Source organism: Opisthocomus hoazin, chromosome 3, assembly GCF_030867145.1.
Source record: "Opisthocomus hoazin isolate bOpiHoa1 chromosome 3, bOpiHoa1.hap1, whole genome shotgun sequence".
In the NCBI taxonomy this organism is placed as follows: Eukaryota; Metazoa; Chordata; class Aves; order Opisthocomiformes; family Opisthocomidae; genus Opisthocomus; species Opisthocomus hoazin.
Genome location: NC_134416.1, coordinates 42,844,230 through 42,865,419, shown reverse-complemented (window position 1 = coordinate 42,865,419; position 21,190 = coordinate 42,844,230). Strand labels below are relative to the sequence as shown.

At 40.4% G+C, this 21,190-nt stretch overlaps 1 long non-coding RNA gene across 1 annotated transcript; it reads left to right on the top strand.

Annotated features, from left to right (window-relative positions):
* The first annotated feature begins 6 nt into the window (after window positions 1–6).
* Window positions 7–17,876, top strand: LOC142360849 (uncharacterized). The gene is made up of 3 exons (XR_012763433.1): window positions 7–72; window positions 10,865–10,989; window positions 12,236–17,876. It is a non-coding gene; the product is annotated as an uncharacterized LOC142360849 (long non-coding RNA).
* The last annotated feature ends 3,314 nt before the right edge of the window (window positions 17,877–21,190 follow it).

Sequence of the window (21,190 nt, the reverse complement as noted above, 5' to 3'; positions counted from 1 at the left end):
TTCGTGGCGGACGGTGTGAGGCTATCGCCGGCGGCTGCTCTTTCTCCCCCCCCCCTTTTGGAGCGCGAGCCGGTTCGTTCCGTTCCTGGCTGGCGGGGGAAGGGGCTCGGGCCCTGGGCAGCAGAGAAGGGCGCGGAGGCGGGGGGTGCTGCGGCCCTGGGGTCTTTCAGCTCGCTGAGGAGAGCGAGAGCGGGAAGCGTGCCCGCCCGGGAAGGGGTCCGTGCCCCGCAGCGTGTGAGCAGGCGGTGGTGCGGGTGGGCGCGGCCTGGCCCTGCAGGGGAGCGGCCTCTCCGCAGTGCCGGGTGTCCGGAGTCCGGGACGGTGACGCTGGCTGAGCGGGGCTTGGCGATTTCCGGGGAGACCCCGCTGAAGGCGTCCCGGCCTGTTTCTTAAGCCGCTCTCCGCTGTGTTCAAGCACTGGTAACGCATTCAGTTCAAGGCCAGATTACGGGAAATAGCTCGTTAAGCCTTGCAGAGAGGGCGCTGTCAACCAGCATGGTAAAAGAGTTTCAAGTACGTTACATAAGCGGATGAATGCTCGAACGAGCTTTTTGAGGCTTTAAAAACACTTTAAACAGCCTGTGATAACATAAGCTTCTTTCCCACAGGAATTCAAGATGCACCTTGTTACTCAGTGATTTGGACTGAGACTTACTTAAATGGCAGTTTGGCATAACAGCAAAACCCTGAAACAAAAAAGCAAAACCTGCCTTCGAGCCCGTAAATGCAGTGTTTCAGGTCAAAATAAACAATTTTGGAAATTAGAGCCTTTGCAAATAGATGTGTGGAGAGAGAAGGCTTTTCCCAAAACAAAGGCTGGCACTGTGTTTTGATCCGAGTAACGCAATGAAGCTAACCACAAATAATAATTTACCGAAGAGCATTAATCAGTAATTTTGAACGAGATTTGAGTTTGAATGCTTAGTCAAGTGACAGGATGGCAGTGTGGGTACTTTAGTCCAGTAGAGGTAAAAGCAACTGGTTTTATGAATATCAAAACTAACGAAGCCTACTTCTTGATATCTCTCGTGTGAGTTAATTGGTATCTAGTACAGTTGAGTATCTGACCCTTTCACTTCGTTATGGTACTCTACCAAAGTCCTATTTTCGCATAATGTGTAAGGACTTAATATTTTCGAGATGCTCTCCTTTTGTCCAGTGAGGCTAAAGCTGCCAAAGAAGTTCAAAAGTTGCTAGGGAGGAGCAAACATGCTAAAGACCATGTACATTCTATCACGGAAAAGCTAACAGGATGAATTGCTAACATTTCAGCAAATTGGAAAGTACAATTGAAGGAACAAATCTTCCTAAGGAAAGCAGGAAAAAAAATGATGATCTGTAAATGGGAGTACTGAAAATATAATAATTAGTAGAAAATAACTGTGTGACTATATTCTTGTGAGTAGTAATTGTTGTCAAGTAAAACAACAGCTTTTGTGGTTGATGTGGGGGACAGTTTCCTGAAGCTATACAATGGGAAGGGGCAGCTTGATAAGAAAAGAGATAATAAGCAACTGGGTGAGCACTGACACATAGAAGGATATTGCTAATGATTTACTGTGAACAAAATTTCTGATTGTAAACAGACTGTAATATTCCTTATTTCTGTTTTCATTGGCACACAGCTGCCAGCATTTCGTATTTGGTGTATTCAGTACCTGCTTGTACGCTCTTCTGCCCAAGAAGGCTCTCTTGCAGGATTAAAATATACAAACAGAGGTGCAGATGCTCGTATCAGTATTGTGTCTTTATGCTGATCACTAGCCTTATGCATGATCTTGTTATTCAGAGGTTTGTGACTTAATTCTAGAGAAGAGCTTAATTTGATTTAAATTTGCCAGGGTGACTGTTGCAGCAAATGATATGACGATGCCTTCTGATCTGAAATGTAATGAAAATCGAAGCAAATTTTTAAAATGTCGTTTTGGGAAAGATAATGGAGAGAAAAGCAAACAATGTGGATAAGTGAGTGGCTTGTCAGTTTTTAATCTGCTCAATTGTTTTAGAGCTACGTTTGGTACATGTTAAGGGTATGCAGTAATTCACAAGAAGATAAATATCATTGATTTCATTTGTAGGAAGAAAAGAAACAGGGCAGAAAAAGAATGTAACAATGAGAAAGGAGCAAGCTTGTAAGGCAAAAGCAAAGAAAAGTGGGAAAAAACAGGAGGAATAAAAACAGATATTACATAATAAAGGCAAGAGGTATGAGACGGAGCCCACAGCAGTCAGTTGGAGTCTTTCCACTTGGATCAGGCTTATTTAAAGCAGAAAATAAAAAATCCTCCCTCTTGGCAAGAATCACACTTACACCACTCCAAACTGTCCTAATTGACTGCTTGTTGAGACTACAGCTAAACTAAATTTAAATTATACTGCATATCATAAATCATTGTATTAGAAGAATGCCACCAATTAATGATCACAGCTCAGATAATAAATGCATGTTTTTACTGTGCGTTTTGTTTCCATAAATACCTCGCATTAATGCAGTCACAGCTGTTTTGCTGGCCTGATTCATTCAGTAGCACACTGACTTTGCTGTTTGACAGAAAGAAACACGTCCAAGGTAATAAGCAGAAGCAGCAATGAAACAATTGCAAAAGAGGATTCAGCCTCTAGTCTTCTAATTTCTTTAAGAACTGCAAATGTATGACCGGTCTATAGCAGGGAGAAGAGATGCTGAGTAAGTGGTGTTATCAATAGGAAAGAATGAGTGACGTCTACTTAAAGCCACCATTAAATTAGCCCTATATTTTTCACTTCGTATATCATAGCTGAATAAGCCATTTTAAATCCCCCTTCACCTGTGCCAAATTCAGTGCTCTGATTTTCTGAGTTTAAGCTGTGTTTTGTGTTGACAAATTTATTTCCATGCACAGTTTTTATCTGAATTTGTCATGAAGTCATCTGTTATACTGCTAACAGGTCATGACATTTCTTGTATGAAAAAAGTATAAAGATTAATTGAAGGCTTAGAGGGCTCAACCTTATCCTGTTGTTGTTCCTCAGCTATGTTATTCATATGTTGATCATTCTAACTGAATTACAGCTGTCCATTGGATTATGTACATTTCTCATATGTAAGTGAATATCAATTGATCATTAAGGGAAAGCCAGTCTCCAACTAGAGGAGAAAAGTGTTTTTATGACTTAATACATTGCAATGAAAAGAGGTAGGGAATTCTCAGGATATGATAAATATAGTATGTTAAAAACTCTAAGGTAGTCTAAGATTTTCAATACAAAAATTTGACATTTAGAATTTTAAGGTTTTTCATTGTCCAGATGATATTTTTTTCATGCGTGGTGAGTGAACCAAGCACCTTGCTAGCTAGTTGGAAAAGACGTTTCCACCAGCAGACTTTGTGTTCAAAAATGTGCATGGGTGAACTTAGGGTAAAGAAGGTGATCCACAGGTTTTGCTGTTTGTTTTCCAGGTTATCAAGTTGACATCTGAACTGCCAATCAGCTTCCTGGTTTCTGATGGGGTTACAGGTAGTACAGAGAATCAGCATCCAGCCGTCTGCATTTGTCAGCAAAAAATCACTGCTTAGAGAAAACCAGATCAGATATTTTGGGGAGAGTGAGAGAAAAGAGAAGGTAAAGAGTGTCTCAGTTATCGAAACCTAAATGACTGCATTGTCTGGGGTGGTGTTCCATTTATAGCTAGTTGAATCTGCAGCAAAGAATTCTCTGTCTATTTATTTATTTAAACAATACTTTTATGGCAGTAGACACCTATTATTAGATTTGTGCCTTCTGATATAAACTTAGAAGATTTTCTAAATAGTTGGTGATAGTGACAAATGGAAAGCAGTCATTTGTTGAAGAGGCATTCGGAAGGATGTGGTTATCCGGAATATAAGGGACACAAAGAACTTGAGCCAGGTGGAGCATGTCTAGTTCAGGCAAAGCTAAAGTTGAGGTGAAGTTCGGTTTAAAATCGCTGAGGTAAAATGCAGGCTATCTATTATAAAGTTGAGGTCAAAAGCTTATTCTCCTTGCGCTCAGCTGGTTTGTATAGCCCTCTCCAATGAGTAACGCAAATAGCATTTGGCCTTTGGGTAAGTAGTATGGCCTGGTAGTCTGGGATTTGTTACAGCATTGCTTGGGTTCTGCCGATCTTACTGCAGATTTTGCCAGGTCTGATTCAGCTAAATTGATCCCTGTGAGTGTAATTACAACTGAGAATGAAGCAAACTTCTCCGAGCAAGATTTTGCATCTGATTATTAGATTTTGCATCTGATTATTAGATTTTGCATAAACTGTGAAGATTATTTGGGATTTAAGTGAGGACTTTTGTCATGTCACTATGCACCAAATCCACAGGAATGTGTGGATTTGTCTCCTAAGTGAGAGGCTCAGAAGAAAAGAGCAAACATTTCTTTGTGCACCTGTAACAGTTACTTGTAATGTGTATTCTTGGAGGGACCATCAGAAACTAGCCTTCAAAGATCTTTAAGCTGGAAGTCATGCCTTCCAGATGGATTGAGAGCAACTGATGGAGCTCAAATAGTGCAAAACACAGGTTGGCTACAGGTAAGGACTTCAACAAACCAGGGTCAGTATTATTTCAACTATCTGGGATGAAAATAAAATCCTCATTGGAGTGGCAGCCATTCCCAGCATACCTGCCGCTTGCCATCATACCTGCTGCTGAAATTAGCAAGAAAACAAGAAGGTATTTTCCTGCCAGTGAACTGCCAGCTTTTTTCCAGAGACTTAAATTTTTTAGCAAAAAGGAAGAAAGCATCAAAATGGTCTCTAGCCTAGAGTGGCATTTGGTAAAACTGCTGTACAGGCTGCAGCAAAAGCAGTGATATTAAATGGTCTATCTGAATTTCAAAAAGTGCTGATCAGAAGTCCCAGAGTTTTGTTTGTTTCTTAAAAGAGAAAAACCTGTACTGGTCATAAATTAGGATGTTCTTAAGCTTGGAGATGTGCAGATATGAACAGAAATAGTAATGCAATTAGTAGGTTGTGCTGGTGGATTGTACTTTACTGTGAGTGACTTAGCAGCTTCCCAGAATCAACCTGGAATATTCTTATCCAATCAGCCACCACCCATAGCTGCTTACCCCAAATGCCATGTCTGAACTAGCCTTGCTTTACCTTCACAGTTTCTAATATGATAATTTTGTGAATTTTCCACATTGGCAAAGAAAACCAATATTCCAAGGAGCAGCAGAATACACAGTGCCAAAATTCCTGGAGATTTGTTTCATTTGTCTCTGAAAACAAACCCTCCCCCACCTCTGCTTCCACAGCCTCCCATGTTGCACGGAGTATTGTGATACCCCCATGGGATGTTCAGATCACGTGTATTGTCGGGTTAGTGCAGAGCCATGAGGCTGGCGTGGCTGGCCAGCACATACTTGCTGATTAGTCATCCTGGTGGCAAATTAAAAAGCCAAGTCCCCTCTAATGAACTTTGTACCTTCAGTTATAAATAGATACCACTAAAGTTTATTTAACATATGAAATGTACTGCAGCCTGCAGAGGCTTTTACATACTCAATCATTCCAGAAATAAAATGGAAAGCTTCACTTAGCTGTGTTTAAAATAATTTAAAAACTGAAGGCACCTCCAGGAAATAGGTAAGCAATAGCTAGGAGTGTTAAAAAAACCCTGCAAGTGCTAGAGTTTTCCCTGTAGGAGGCCTTTTCAGTACAGAGCACTTGCTTAGGGATCCCTTGCAGCTGGTTTCAGTCTGGCTGTAGTACAGGGGCAAGGCAGCAAATAAGATGAGTAGTATTTTCTTCAGAATTACAAATTTCGGTAAACCGGAACTGATCAGATGCCAGAATTCGCTCATGCTCATGTCTTTGCAAGTCATTCTGGGGCATATCCTGCAATCTGAGCTCGTGCACTTCCTCAGACTTTTTCCCAGCCTCTGGAGACTGCTTCTGCCAAGGATACACACACACACAAAAGCGAGATGTGACTTCTTAGTACAGAGACAAATTCTTGGGTATATCAGCTAGTACTAGCATTTCGAGGACCTTCACCAGCTCCTTCATTTTACAAGTTAAAAGAATACAACTTGAGGTTGCTGTTTTAGTGAAGTAAACTTTATTTCTGTTTCTTTCTAAGCCTGTTTCACCTTTCAGTGATACACATAGCAGTAGAAGAAGTATAACTTAAACAGAAGATATTGGCACACTCTCTACCCTATGTTCATTAGGCAAGTTGAATTTCAGAGTTAAAATGTTCTGTGTTTTATTCGTTAATGTTTGGAGCTTGATGAAATGAGTAAACGTGGACAGAAGTGAGTGGAGTTGGCCTAAAACTCACTGTATTTCATGACTTCTGTGAGATAGATAAAGTACATTCACCTGCATGTTTTCTGTCTGGTTAGATTTTTGTGCATGACTGTAAATAGTGCATTTGAATACTTCTTTTTTAACTTGTGGATTTTTAAAGTGCTCTGCAATAAGAATTTCTGCCAGCTGCATGCTCTGCTTTGATTTCCCACAGGTATGTCTTTCCTTGCTACTGGAAAAGAACACTTTCAGGAGCGGTTCATTTTACCATTTTTTTAAATAACCCTTAGGTTTTTTCACAGAATCACAGAATCACAGAATGTTCGGGGTTGGAAGGGACCTCTGGGGATCATCTAGTCCAACCCCCCTGCCAAAGCAGGGTCACCTACAGCAGGCTGCAGAGGACCATGTCCAGGCGGGTCTTGAATATCTCCAGAGAAGGAGACTCCACTACCTCCCTGGGCAGCCTGTTCCAGTGCTCCGTCACCCTCAGAGGGAAGAAGTTCTTCCTCATGTTCAGGTGGAACTTCCTATGCTTCAGTTTGTGCCCATTGCCCCTTGTCCTGTCACTGGGCACCACTGAAAAGAGTCTGGCCCCATCCTCGTGACACCCACCCTTCAGATATTTATAAGCATTTATAAGGTCCCCTCTCAGCCTTCTCTTCTTCAGGCTAAACAAGCCCAGCTCCCTCAGCCTCTCCTCGTAGGAGAGATGTTCCAGTCCCCTCATCATGTTTGTAGCCCTCCGCTGGACTCTCTCCAGTAGCTCTTCATCTTTCTTGAACTGGGGAGCCCAGAACTGGACAGAGTAGTCCAGATGAGGCCTCACTAGGGCAGTGTAGAGGGGAAGGAGAACCTCCCTCGACCTGCTGGTCACACTTTTCTTCATGCACCCCAGGATGCCATTGACCTTCTTGCAACTGCTGGCTCATGGTCAACTTGTCATCCACCAGCACTCCCAGGTCCCTCTCCGCAGAGCTGTTCTCCAGCAGGTCAGCCCCAAGCCTGTACTCGTGCATGGGGTTATTCCTCCTCAGGTGCAGGACCCTGCATTTGCCCTTGCTGAACCTCATCAGGTTCCTCTCTGCCCAACTTTCCAGCCTATCCAGGTCACGCTGAATGGCAGCACATCCTTCTGGGGTATCCACCACACCTCCCAGTTTGGTGTCATCAGCAAACTTGCTGAGGGTACATTCTAACTCTTCATCCATGTCATTGATGAAAAAATTGAACAAGACTGGGCTGAGTACTGACCCCTGGGGGACATCACATTTGGTTTGGTTATTGGTTTGATTTTTTTTTTTATTTCTTCTGTGTATTTCACTGCAATAGTTTCAGAAATTTCTATTAAAAAATTATAGTGGACTGATAAGATTTATACCTGGTTGCACTTACTGAGAAGTAAAACACAATTTCTTGCCAGACTTCAAACTGCAACAGCAATTGCTTCATTTATCTGAAGTCGCTAGGCATGCAAACTCTTGTTTAGGTGCACTCCAGCTTAAAAAAACATTTGGCTATACTGAACATTCAGTGCAGCAACATACAGACTTACTGTGTTAGTAATCTTGTCTCCTCCTCAGTGAGGGAGTAGGGATACATATTTGATAATCAGAAGAATAAAGTCTGTGACATAGAAATGTGTGATTTCTTTTGCTTGATGTGGCACAGCAAAAGGAGGTGGAGCAGGCACCTCTTTCCCAGAGAAAAAGGTGCTTCTGTTACTCTGTAATAGTATTTCCAGGGAGAACATTTCTTGCGCTTGTTGAAATCTGCAAACAAACTGGAAGCAATATCTTTGACTAAATGCATGTAATTACTATTTGCTGTGATAAAATAGTTAAATATGAAAAATATTACAGACGTGTGTACTACGCAGTCTGAACTGGGCAGGAACAAAGGCTGAAGTCCAAAAGCCAGCCAGACTGGGAAGTGGGAGCCAGAGGTGTTTGACTGGAATGGAACGGGAGCAGGAAGCCAGAATACATGTGTCTGTTAAAAGCCTGTTTGCAGAAGGTCTTTGTGGGGCATTGAGTTGCCAGCTGTCAGTTCCATCTGGCAGCTATAAGCAAGTGCTTTCCTCTGGGGAACAGGTAGTAATAATTCACCTTACAATTTGAGTATCCTGTAGGTGTGGTGGTCATGATAGTGTATCCTGTACGTTATGAGGAGACACCTTCTTTGCAGTGGAAGTGCGCCATCATCCTGATGAAAAGTTCTCTGGTTTGTGGATATAGAAAATCAGTTGTATAGAAGGGTTGTCATTCACTATTAATATTTCATATGACTGTGAACTTTGAGACTGCTTCTTTTTTCATCCAATTAGTCAAGCTGTTCAAGTTTGAGACTAAATCCAGGAAGACTGACATTTAAAATAGCAAGTTAAAAATCAAATATGAAAAGGACTTCAAGCAGAATCTGCCAACATTACACGCACTAAAGTTACTTCATTTTTGAGGGCCTTCAGCTTCCCTTTCTTCGCTGTGTGTGGAATTGAGGCAGGGTGCCAAGTTCTGCAGATTATGCAGTCGAGAACAGAAGACTGGCGTGCAGAGGATGAGGGGGTCCCAGCTCCACAAGCTGACAGATACCTATCATTTGTCTGACATCTGACTTTGCATATCAGTATTAAAGTTATTGTTTCTCATCAGTTAAGATGCTGATATAACTTGCCTAAAGGTTAAATTTTATTATAAGCACTGGTGTACTTTCTTCCATGCTCTCCTTTCTTATTGACGTTTCACCTTAAAATTCTTTTGCCCACAAAAAAATTAACCCATGGTGAGGACTGTTGCACTGTAATTAGTAGGATGATATTGTTTCCTAGAACTCCGTGACTCCCTGAGTACTCCCTGAGTATGTGGTCTGCTACGCTGCCTTACAGTAGGAGTTCCTTTGGGGGGAGGCCCATCTTTTATTGTGGTTGTATGGTTCCTGTTGTTCTTAGTTGCAACAGCAATATGCCTGAGAAATAACTGAATGGAGTAATGCCAGTGACAGAATCTGGCCTGTGTTGTTTCTTCTCTGTTTCCTACAAGAAATTCATAAGCATAGTTTCTGTAATGGCTCCAAGATAGTAACAGGTGGCACGTAGAGCTGGATTGTACCGGCTGTGACTTTCTTGGTTTCAGTAAAACCTTGCAGATCTACCTGTGCAAAGTCTCTGCCCATATGCTTGTAGCCTTCAAATGATGTTAGCTCTTTTGGAATGTACTCTTCTGTGGAGTCTGAGAGTAAACTACCATGAAATCTTCCTTTAGGGGTAAAGACTTCAAATTCTGATGCTTTTTCCTCAAAGTTCTTACTATGTGTTCCTCTAATTCAAGCTCAAAAAAACTCGTTTCTTAGTGGTAAAATTTCTATTGACTTCTATTTGCAAAGTCATTCTTTATATTTCTGATTTTATCAGGCCATTACTTTCTTTGTAATAAGCTGTTTTACGAGTTGTGCCATTATCTGTTGCCAATAGGTGGAAGGTGCTGTTGTGAAGGTCCAATTACACTGCACTGTGAGACTTAAATGCAGATGTAGAGGAAGATGGTAACACGAACCTACATCACCTATCACAACATATTAACTGAACTGGTCAAGTGTTAAGCCTAATTTTGAAAAGAAGATATCTTATTTCAAGAACGTGTTTGCTTTACTCATGACTGGGTACTAAAATGGCATGAAAGTTAATTTAGAAAAACAGCCTGTGAACCTTTTGCATGCTAGTACATTTGGAACAAAATATTTTATTAATGGAAAGGTATTTGGACTTTGAGATGGAGCAGAGAAGGATGGGGGTGCAGGGAATCAATAGGCAAGCAAAGGCAATAAGAAGAGAGTTAGGGAATTTTATGTGCTTAGGCAGATGAATATAATCCAAACAAAACTTAATTTGCTCAAACCCATATCAAATCCAAATATGTATTACTAAATGGATTTAATTGTTCTTAATTACATTTTTACAAAATCTAAGGGTAAGATGGAGTGTAGGCATCATGTGGAAGTTACCAAAAGGATACAAGGTAGCAGAGAGTTCCTAACTCCAAGAACTTTCTCTGCATGGGGAGGACAGGTGGTAAGAACTAAGAAAAGAAGCAGAACATACTCACACCTTAGATTAATGGGATGCTAGCAAATACAATGTGTCCAACTGGAGCTTGGTGGAGAGGTGGTGGTTGTTTGAAAGGGGAGAATTCTGAGACATTAAATGGAATGTGGGAGCCAAAGAAGTGGCATGTGACAAGTTCACATGCAGTGAAGCTGAGGAGAAATTTAGATTGACAGCACTGTGCTTAGTTAATCCAAACAAATGTATTAATGACCATTTAATGTTCCACTAGACAGGTAGACCCATCAGGCCCATCAGTGGCCTCCCTGGAGAGTAATGCTATGACAAAAAGATAAGGCAGGTATTTGTCTGCCTGCTCCAGAAGTCCATGGTGTTTCTCATCTTAATTTGATCTCGCAAATTAGAGCAGCCTTGAAGTGGTGGGTTAGCCCCACAAGCAGAGCTGGGTCTGTGTTTTGAATCCCTGTTTATGTAGGTCCTCCACTTGTAGTATCGAAGTACAGACCAGCTGAGGCTGTTTTGCTTCTTCATGGTAGGCTGCCTTTTCCACCTGGATTAATGAAGAACAGAAGAAGAAGACAGAGCAGCATGACTGTAATGCAGAAATGGGCTGAGGGATCCTGTCAGGGAAGGTGCAGGATCTTGATCTCTGCAAAAGCAGGTAAGGCTCTGAAGTTTTATTTCTGAGAGAGAATGAATGATTGCATCTCCGCCTGGAAGACCATTCCATTCTTGCCCCGTAGGGAGAAACTGCCCAGAGGTCAAGTCAAATCACGAAACTCCTCTGAATGGAATGTCTTCTTTCAGCTGGATCTGCCCACTTCCAGATTTGCTTCATCCCAGGATGCTGTGGTGAAGGAGGGGTATCTTAAGACATAGCAAACTTTGCCTTCAGTGATCCAACACTTAGCGATTCCTGGCATTTTGAAAGCGAGTCTCTCTGCTGCCATCTCCACAACTTCCCTTAATGCAGCTACTCCAGGCTCCTGCTTCAATCCTCCTCTGCCCTTTTGCATGAGTTTTGTCAAGATTTTTTTGTTATTACAGTATGCAGTTACTCTTCTGCTAAATAAGCAGAGAGAAGCTGGCTGATACAGTTTAAATGAATCAGCGTGTTTGACAGTTAATCTGTCTGGCAGACACCGAGGTGATACATGTTAATTGTCAAAAAACCTAATACGCTTAAACTGTATCAGCCACCTTTTATCTGCCTGTTCAGTGGATGCAAGCTTGCCTTTGTAGAGCCTCTGTATTGTCACTGACAAAGAACGCTGCATTTCCAGTAGCTTTTAGTCCTGTTATACAAGTAGCAATATGCATGTTGGGAGGGTTCTGGGATTGGGCCTTCCCAGTTCTGCTTCTTCATATTTTAATGTTTCCCTGGGTATAAAAGTCTTCTTTCTCTACCAAAATTGATTCACCTGTTAGTTGTGGTCACTTCCTCTTTTGAAAACAGGGCTTGTGCTTGTTTATTTCACCAGGTGCGTTCAGGTCCTCTTTGTAATTTGATTTCAATGCCCTATTGAGGGAAAAGGAAAAGGAGGGAATACTTGTCCCTGATAGATCAGCTTTGTTATCAGTAGAGCACAACATTGTTTGGAGAGTAGTCTTAAAAATTACTCTCCTTCCTTTCTCTAGCTATCCATAGCTATTTTTTTCACATTATTCAGAAGGCAGTGTATAAGTACCATCTTTGTGTTTGTACGGTATATAAAGGCTCAGGCTCAGACATGGTTTTTATGTGATCCTACTGTATGCGTTTGTATGTGGTGGTTTTGTGTGTAAGTGTGTATGTGTGTGTACATATATTTGTCTATTAAAGTCTTTCTATAGACTATTCATAAACATTTCTCATAGATCTTCACAAGTTTCTAAACTGATGGTAAACTATTTGTTTTGCCCTACAGATAAATACATATCTCCAGGTGTGTCTGGGAATATTTACCATCCCATGCTAGCATATACTGCCGAAGGAGGAACTCGACTTCAGGCATTATTGGGATAAGAAGAGAAAGTGGCAGATTAAGTATTTTCCTTTTTTTTTTTTTTTTTTCCTACCAAGAACTGTAAAATAGCTGAGCATCCTGGACTGATTGCAAAGCTGGCCCTTCTGCTTACCCCTGTGACTGTGAGAAGCTGGATTTTTAGTTGGGGCTTCCAGTGGCAATATGGAAGAGAGTAGGAGGGTCTAATTAATTTATGTTGTTAATGAATTATCTGATTTGGTCTGAGGAGGATTTATTATTTTGATTAGGTATTATGGGTAGCTTTTAAAAGATTATCAATGATGCCTACAGCATTGAAGGGTGGCTATCTACTAAGTAAATTCCAATTAAATGATGTAAGAAGTGTATACATGCAAGTTATAATCAAGAAAGTCTTTCATTTTTTTATATATTTGAATAACTTTATGATGCTAAGCTTATTTGCCTGAGTAGAAATCTATACATTTTTATTTTGTATAACTTTCTCATTTACAATGTCTGGTGGACCATGAAAATTATTTGGAAGCAGAACATTTAATGTAAATGAAATTACCTTGGAATGCATCTGCATATTGAAGTATATAATAGTACTATTTTCTTTTTCACCAAAGCTGTGTATAATAGTAGAATAAGAGTATAGGATTTGGTATACAGTCATTTATGTTGTGTACTTAATCTAGAAGTGCTGACAAGCTTCTACTTAAGGAAAAGGTTAAAAAACAGGCATTGAAATCTGTGATACACAGAGCCAGCTGCTCAGGACTACACATGTGAGGAACATTCCTTTCTAATCTTTGTAGGTGATCAGGTTACGCCCTGAAGTGGGACCCTGGAGTGCTCATATTACCTTGAGCTGGCTCAGCAAGTGACTGTTCTTGAGTTGCCGACTAATCATTTAGCCCCTTAAAAAATCTTGCACTCCGTATGTGGTACATTCATGTTGTAGGGAATGTAATGTTACTAATGTAAATCCATCTTAAATTGGATGTCCTTTAGTTTGAAAGGTGACTCATTGCTTCTAATTCCACAAAACAGAAGCCTGTTTTCCTTAGGAACTTCATAATTTCTGGAAACATAACCTTTTTTCCCCAGACAGAGATTCTACTGTTCAGCACTTTTTACTGTGAGAAAATCTTGGATTCCACTGGCTTTACTTTTGGTGTTTACTCCTGTTAAGCATTTCCTTATTTTAAAATGAAATAACAAAAGAACTTTAAATGTTTTCAATAGGCTTGTGTATTAATATGTTTAGTCCTCCTGGACAGAAACATTAGAGCTAGGAGGGAAGATTAGCTGTTTGGCGCCAAAGGTGAAGGAGAACAACCTACTGAGTCTAACATAATTTACATAAATCACTGGATTATTTATTCCTAGTTCCACAGAGTACTGTTTTCTTGCTGCTTGAGATGTTCTGGTTAGGTTAATATTTTGTACTAATGACAGAGCAAATATAAATTTTGTGCTTTGTTTCAGGGCAAGAGAGTCATCCTGGTTTAACAGGCAGGGAATTGTGAATTGAGAATGGTACTTGACAGGATGGCCTCCAAAGTTCCCTTCCAACCAAAATTTTTCTGTCATTTTGACGGAAGGGTGTAGAGTTCTGTCCAAGAAACAAGGAAAGCCTCTTTGAATAAACAAGAGCAACCCAATGGTAGCAGTCTAGTCTGACATTCTTGTTCCAAATCCCTCATCTGGAGGACAGCAGCTGCAGTCCTTGGGTCTGCAGAATCTGGTTTGGTCCATGGGATCCTACGGGCTTGGACTGGTGTGGGGCCAGGGTGAACTAGTGGCAGTTAATGCAGCACAAAAGGGACTTTTATTGGGAGGCTCAGGAAGATGAGTTGTAGTTGCCCTATGGTAATACTGAGCTGATTTGCAGGAAGGGTAGTCTCTGAGGTGTAGCTGTGCTGCAGCGCAGTGAGTTAATGCTTTCTCTTACCCGAAGAGGCCATACAAACCTGATCATCACAAACCAGGCAGCAATGGCAGAGTTCATGTCACAGAAATTAATCATGTTAGAGCACACTGGAGCATAACATGTGTGAGACGTATGTTGCTGGACTGAAACAGATGTGAAAAAAGTGCTGACTTGAGATAACGACTCAGTGGACCCATGGGCGCAATTCTTCTGTGGCTAAATTGTAGCTCAGTAAACCAGAGAGCATTAGGAAGGCTGTTATGACCGTACTTCTGTTACACAGTAGATTTTGCTCCTTTTATTGAGTCTATGGCTCATAAATGTGCACATTTAATAGAAATATGATTGTGTGCCTGCTTTTCTCACTTTTCTTTTCCTGAAGTACTACCAACTCTCAATTTTCCAGGGGCTAGATAAGGCAGAAACATGGTAAATGTGATTAATAGACAAGCTAATCTAGCAAACTGTAGTGCAAGATACGGTTGGAAAAGGAGAAAACTTCATTGGCCATGGAGTACAGAGATGCTCCAGCTGAGCCAAACTGGCGGGTGTGGATAGCGAAGGTGTGGCTGTACCGCTTTTAGAAGAAAGCTGGCCTGGTCAAGACACTTCAGATGACTCTGCCTCCAACAAGGTGGTTGACCCATAACCTAGATAAAGTCACCAGAGACATTCTGAACAGCTGGCTGTCAAGCAAATGTGTGGGTCCATGCTCCCAAAGATTCTCAGGATTTGTGAATAAAGAAAAGGTGAACAGGGAGACGGTTTAGCTACTCAAATCCAGAAGCACAATTCTGAGCAGGATCTCCAGTCTTTTCTCTTTTAGAAGAGAACCTCTGGTAGATTGCACTTCATCTTTATTGTTCTAGCACTTATATGAATGATATTTATAGGCTGTATCTTTTGTTCACTCAAGTATCTTTTCTGTGTTTTTCATTGCTGTTGTATGACAGGGATAGATGAAGGAATTTCTGGGAAAAAGTTTAATAATCTGTCCTGCATAGGGATTATAGTACCATCATGATCACAGACTTTCACTGAGCTTCTGGTATATCTTGTGTTTCTTCCCCTTAAAGGTACAAAGCAGATCACCGCGTAAGATGTGACGCAGCAGTGTTGCAGAGAACATGCAATCCCAATAGGACTGGGATAGGATAGACTTTCTTAAGAGTTGTGTGACCGTAGCACCTGTATAAACAAAGAGTAGCTCTGGGAAGACATTTATTGCAGCAACATGGAGGTTTGGGGCTGCTCAGACCTGTAAAAGTGGCCTGTAGGCAATACTCAGAAGGCTGTCATAAATGAGAACAGTTCCTATCTGACAGCGCAATGAAGCACCAAAGAGTAATCTGTGGTTTTGTGCCAAAATAAAGCAGACACAGGTTCAGATCATGCAAGGGAGTGTGAAAAATCTATAGAAGACACTCATCACAGAAGATCTGTACTGTAATTTTGCACATATCCCTGCACACTCAGCCATTGTGTTTAAAATGTCTCATCTCTTTTGAGAGACTATGCTTTAGTCTGATAGTCTTTTTTCAGAGACTATTTTGAGTACCTATACTGCCCAAAAAAAAGACCGAAAAAAAAGACTACTGGTGTGGTCACATATTCTGTATTAGTAGAAAGGTTTTAAATGGATATGTTGTATGCATAGGGATAAAAGGTCAGGTTCTTTTCTGAGGTATAACTCTCCATGTGGTGCTTAGACTGGAGAGTCATTTTGCACTTCCTCAGACCTTGGCTGAGATCAGGGGGGACATCTGCTTACTGAGTAGTGGCGTAAAGTGCAGCGATGCAGTCTAACCTACTGGGTTCGAAAATACAGTTCAGCATTTCACAGACTTAGCAGCTCAGTTTTGAAGACAGCGTGTGTATAAATGAGCTTAGCACAGTTCCTGAGCTAATGAGTTCTGACTCTTGCTACTGCACAGTAATCAGGGCACAGAGCTGCACTGGCGCAGCCTTGTTGGTCTGTGGCCTGGAGCTGGCTCATCGTTCTTAGATTTCTGTGTGGCGTGCTGGCCCCACACCAGGTTCAGCACAGTCAGAGCCTGCTGAGGTCTGTCTGTGCCCATCAGTACACAGTGATTTGGGAGGTTGTTTTCAGTGTCCTCTGAACAAGTACCAGATGAGTCTGATAGTTCTGCTCTGTAGAGCTCCTCTAGTAACTTTTCGGAGAAGAAGTTGGGTGTTCTTCAGCTTTGTGATTTACCAGTGTTTGGTAAAGAATAAAATTGCTTTGTTCTAGAGAAAGTTGAGTTGAAGACACCTTACTGGATTATGAAACAGTGACAAAAGCTGGTTTAAACTACTGGGGTTAGTTTGGGGGTTGGTTTGGGTTTTGGGTGTTTGGTTTGTTTTTTTTTTTTCTTTCAAGTTTATTATCAGACATGTGAATGTGCCATTTTGGCAAGGTGTCATTTTCCAGTTCATTGCTTTGGGATGCCATGTGAGAAATGTGCATTCGCATTACAAACCGCTTTAATGGGTAATTGGATAAGTGCAATTTAATGAGAGAAATTAAATCTTTTAAATCAATGTTTATGTAATACTTCTGTCAAGAAATTACCTTTATGCTATAACATAACATTAAGAAAGACAAAATAGAATAATGAGATGAATAAATTATCATGTACCAAACATTTGTGTTAGATATGCTCTTTCTTCTTTCCAGTTATGGCTGTTAGTAAAGCTTTTGCAAGAAAAGGAAATTGTGATGGGGCAAATGAAGGTTTAATAGAGACTTTGATTTTGCTTCAGTCCAGATTTTGACAATGGCTTCTGTGCTAGGAGTGGCCAAGTTGTTTCCTGCCTGGGACTCTGAACCCCAATGCTCAGATGCCCAAGTCCTGGTGTATACAACTTGACCCACAGCAGAGAGTCCCAAGGACTTCTGTTGTTGCTAAAGATCTTATGCTGATACATTGAAGTTTCTGCTGAAGAACGATCTCTATGGTTCTTTTAAGAAACCTGGAAAATATTCTTGGACTTCCTGGGGATTAAAAAAAGAAGGAGGCTTGGATTAATTTTGCCTGACTTTGGTGATCTGGGCTGCTTGCATTCAAAGATCAGAAAATGACTCTTGGCTCTCAAAGCTAGAGGATGCCTTACATTTCCATTTGATCTTAAGAATGTTCTGTCACTGCTGTTAATTAAACATTAACTCACCTCTTTTCCTGAAGCAATTTTTCCAGATTTCTTTCTCTTTTGCGTAATGGCAGTCCTTTTGGCCAGTGTTTTGGGATTTGTACTAGTGACTACTAGATGGAAAAGTGTGAACCAAAAAGCCAGCTTTCATACCTCAGAAAAGGAAACAGACTTCTATCTATTACAGGCTGAGAGCAGAGTGGGTTTTGCAACAGCCTCTCTGGGGACTGGTATGCTACCCCACTTATATATGAGACTGTTGACAGTGCCCAGCGTGCACCCCCTAACTACGTCCTAGGGTGAAATTCTCCATTATGTGATTACTGGTTGCAGTTCCCAGAACTAATAACATGGGTTAGTCTGAGCTTAGATCTGACGTATGTAATTAAGAGCTTTAACAGACTGTGTGTATTCTTCATGGGGCAGCCATTGAAATCCCTAAGTTGTGTTTGTGTTCACAGGTGCATTCTCTGTCATTCTGAAATAAAAATCTATACGTACTATAAAACAGTATTTCATCTATCACCTTTTTTTTTCACCTCCAAGGAATTTCAAGTTCTCATCTACTCTTAAGCATCTCACTGAGACCTGAGTCACTACCCAATAAATTAGTCTATCTTTTGACTCTATGGCAACAAATAAGTCCCATTTATTCTAGCTGAGCAAGTGTTTACATTTTAGGACACCTACATAGCACTGCTTATTTTTTTAATAAGAGTAGGGTTGAAATGTTATTTATTTTCAAAAAAGAAAAATATCTTGCTCCAGACTATGATCAAGAGCTCTTTTGATGTATTAATATGACTGCTTTTAGGATTGGTTAACATAAACATTCACCTTTACTGCTCACAAAATGTGGAGCTTTGGAGAAATACATAAAAACATTATATTGCTATTAAACAGTCTCTAAAAACAATAGGGGAATTAACTGTTTTGTTTTTCACGGTCTATTTAGAAAAATGCCAAAACACTGTAATGCAAATTATCACTTTCTTCGTACAGAGCTGTTATTTTTAGTAAGGGCAGAATTATTTTTTTGTTATTTTCAAAAACATATTAGAAGTTATTATCCTCTTTGTATCCTAATTATTAGATATGTTGCACATATCCAATATTTCTTTTGTGTTAATTTTTCAGTTTATACCAGTTACTTGATTTTGAAGTTTTTGAAAGTCGTTATAACCATGATGGTTTTCTGCTGTTCATATGGGTTTTTTTCTCTAGGGAAAAGAAACAAATAATTCAAGCTTTAAAAGTTGCACATTTACAATTATACTTCCATAAACCTGCTTATTTTTTTAATATCCAAACTGTTCCAGAGTAGGGGTTAGAAAATATCCTGAAGTTTCTCCGAAGAGATTTGTACCCAACAGTAATACTCAGTTTGAGGTTGAGGAAAGGTGTGATTCCCTCTTTGCCAGTTTAAGCTGCTGCTGAGTGCAGCGAAGCTGCAGACTTGGTAGCTCGAGAAGTATATAACCGTGGCTCAGTTCCTGCCCAGGCTCAGTGCAGGGGTGAGAGCCTTCCACCACCATGGGAAGGAAGCAAACAAACACAGAGAGAATTGTTGGTGAGGCCTTGCTGTGGAAGCACAGAGACTGTAATGCCATGACCATAACAGTAGTGTACTGCTGCAGTCATGTAGTGCAACACTGCAGCATTAATTGGAAAGCATTAATTTCAGTGATAGTTCTGACAAAAATTTCTGTCCAGGTCTTCCTGCCTCTCCTAAACAAGCAGCACCAAGGGAAAAGAGTGCTCCTGGCTCCTGCTGGGTAATTCAGCTTTTTTCAGTGTCTGTCCTCAGTACTGTGTAGGCAGAGAGCTCATTAATATGTGTCTTTTTGTAGTGTTTTTTGTCCTTTTCCCAGTGGCATAAGTAACATGCTGCTGCTTCCATGACTTTTACAATCCTCCATCTATGCATAAGTTTAAAACTGCCTATGGCCTCCTCAATAGGGGAAAATTATTATGCAATTTCACATGGTGAAATTAAAATGCAATAGCACTTCTGGAATAATACCCTGTTAAGACTGCTTGCTCCAGAATACAAAGACATTCTCTGGTTCAGTGTTTGGTTATTTCAGAAAGGGGCATGCAGAGCTGTTCTGTGCTAGCTGTTGCAAAACGGCTTTTAATGCAGCATCTGGTTTTGGTCAAGCTTGCTGTGTGTTGTGGGATTGTAGCCACAGCGCTCTGGGAGGGAGTGTAGCTTTACCCTCATTTCACAGTATTTTCTTTGGAAGTTCATAACACCCAGCTGACCCTGTCGTTCACTGCGTGTTGCGCTGGTATGCCCCTGTCCCTTCTTAAAAACAGCTTCTTCTACTAATTATTACTAGTCTATTTGGGGAAATAGTGTCTTCCTTTGAATTTTTGATAGCGGTTGAAACTGTTAAAATTTGCTCTATTTTTTTTGTTTTGTTTTTATTTTTTAATCCTGTGAATTCATTATTGTCACAGATGAAGAGATGAAGATAGCAGTTGAGATAATACCTTGTAGCCATTTTCAGGTATGCTGTATTTTTCCCGTGGACTGAATTGCTCAGTCACTAGAAATAGATATTTTGTATTAGACTGACTGCAAAGGACTAGAGCTAGTGAAATTCTCCTGGCTCCTGGCACCCTGGATGAAAGGATGTGGGCGTCCTGGAGAGATGCCCACGATTAGACAAGGTTGTCTGTCACTGGATATTTGAAGTTGTTTGGGACATGGAAACATTTCTGCTTCATTCTTGCCCCTGAACGGAGGTCCTTTCAATATGTCATGTAAAGACAGTTGTATAGTGCAAACATATGATAACCTTAATAGACTGTTTGAAGATGGAAGGACTGTAATTGTAAGAGCTGTTAACCTAGACATTTTTACAAGATTTACAATATTAAATTATACAATTATACGTAATGAAATTATTACAATTATACAATAACAACTATGTTATAAACTAGGATGAGCGGTAAACACCTAAAACATTAGTACAATTGACATGCATTTAAAATAAATATAACTGAAAATACATTAACCATCTGAAGTCTATGTAATACTTTGCAAACGTAATATGGTTTTCAATGTCATGTGCTTGACACAGTATACAGTATTTCTCAGGAGCAAAATTCCTGCCCAGTCAAGCACATACCAAGGGAGAGATGTGTGAGACTATTTCAATGGTGTGCTATTTTTGCTATATACTACAAAGCTGCTTCTTACAAGCACTCAGGTTTCACTGTATTCACATGAGGTTTGCAAACTTGATTCTAGCAGCACTCCGGACTTTGAGTGTCATGTCATATGTTTGCAATTTGGCTTTAATCTGCTAATATCTTTGAAATTTTACTAGTTCACTGTGGTTAAAAAGTATCATCTCCCAGTTGTATTATGTGTACCTCTGGAAAGCAGCTGCTTAGAAAGAATAACCCAGGAATCTAACCCAGCAACTCTTGCAAGTGTTCCTTACTCTGAAAGGATGAACCCGCATGAGGAAGAGCCTGTGTTAATGTCACATTTCTTCTCTGTAAGGGGATAAGGAATTCAGGCAATATGCTTACTGCTCATTAGAGGTCAGTAGTGAAGCACGACAGAAAGGAAGAGTTGAGTAGTCATTGAAAGAACTGTTCTGTTTGAAACATTCTCTTCTGTTTGAAAGTTATTTTACCGTATTTGAGACAGGGAACAAAGAAATCTGGTTTCCAGATGTGGAATTTAAATATATTATCTCAAAAGAGATTTCAGGTTAAAATGCATGAGGATATAGTTTCTGAACATTAGATTCAACACAGAAGTCATTAATTTGTTGGTAATGTTTATTTTA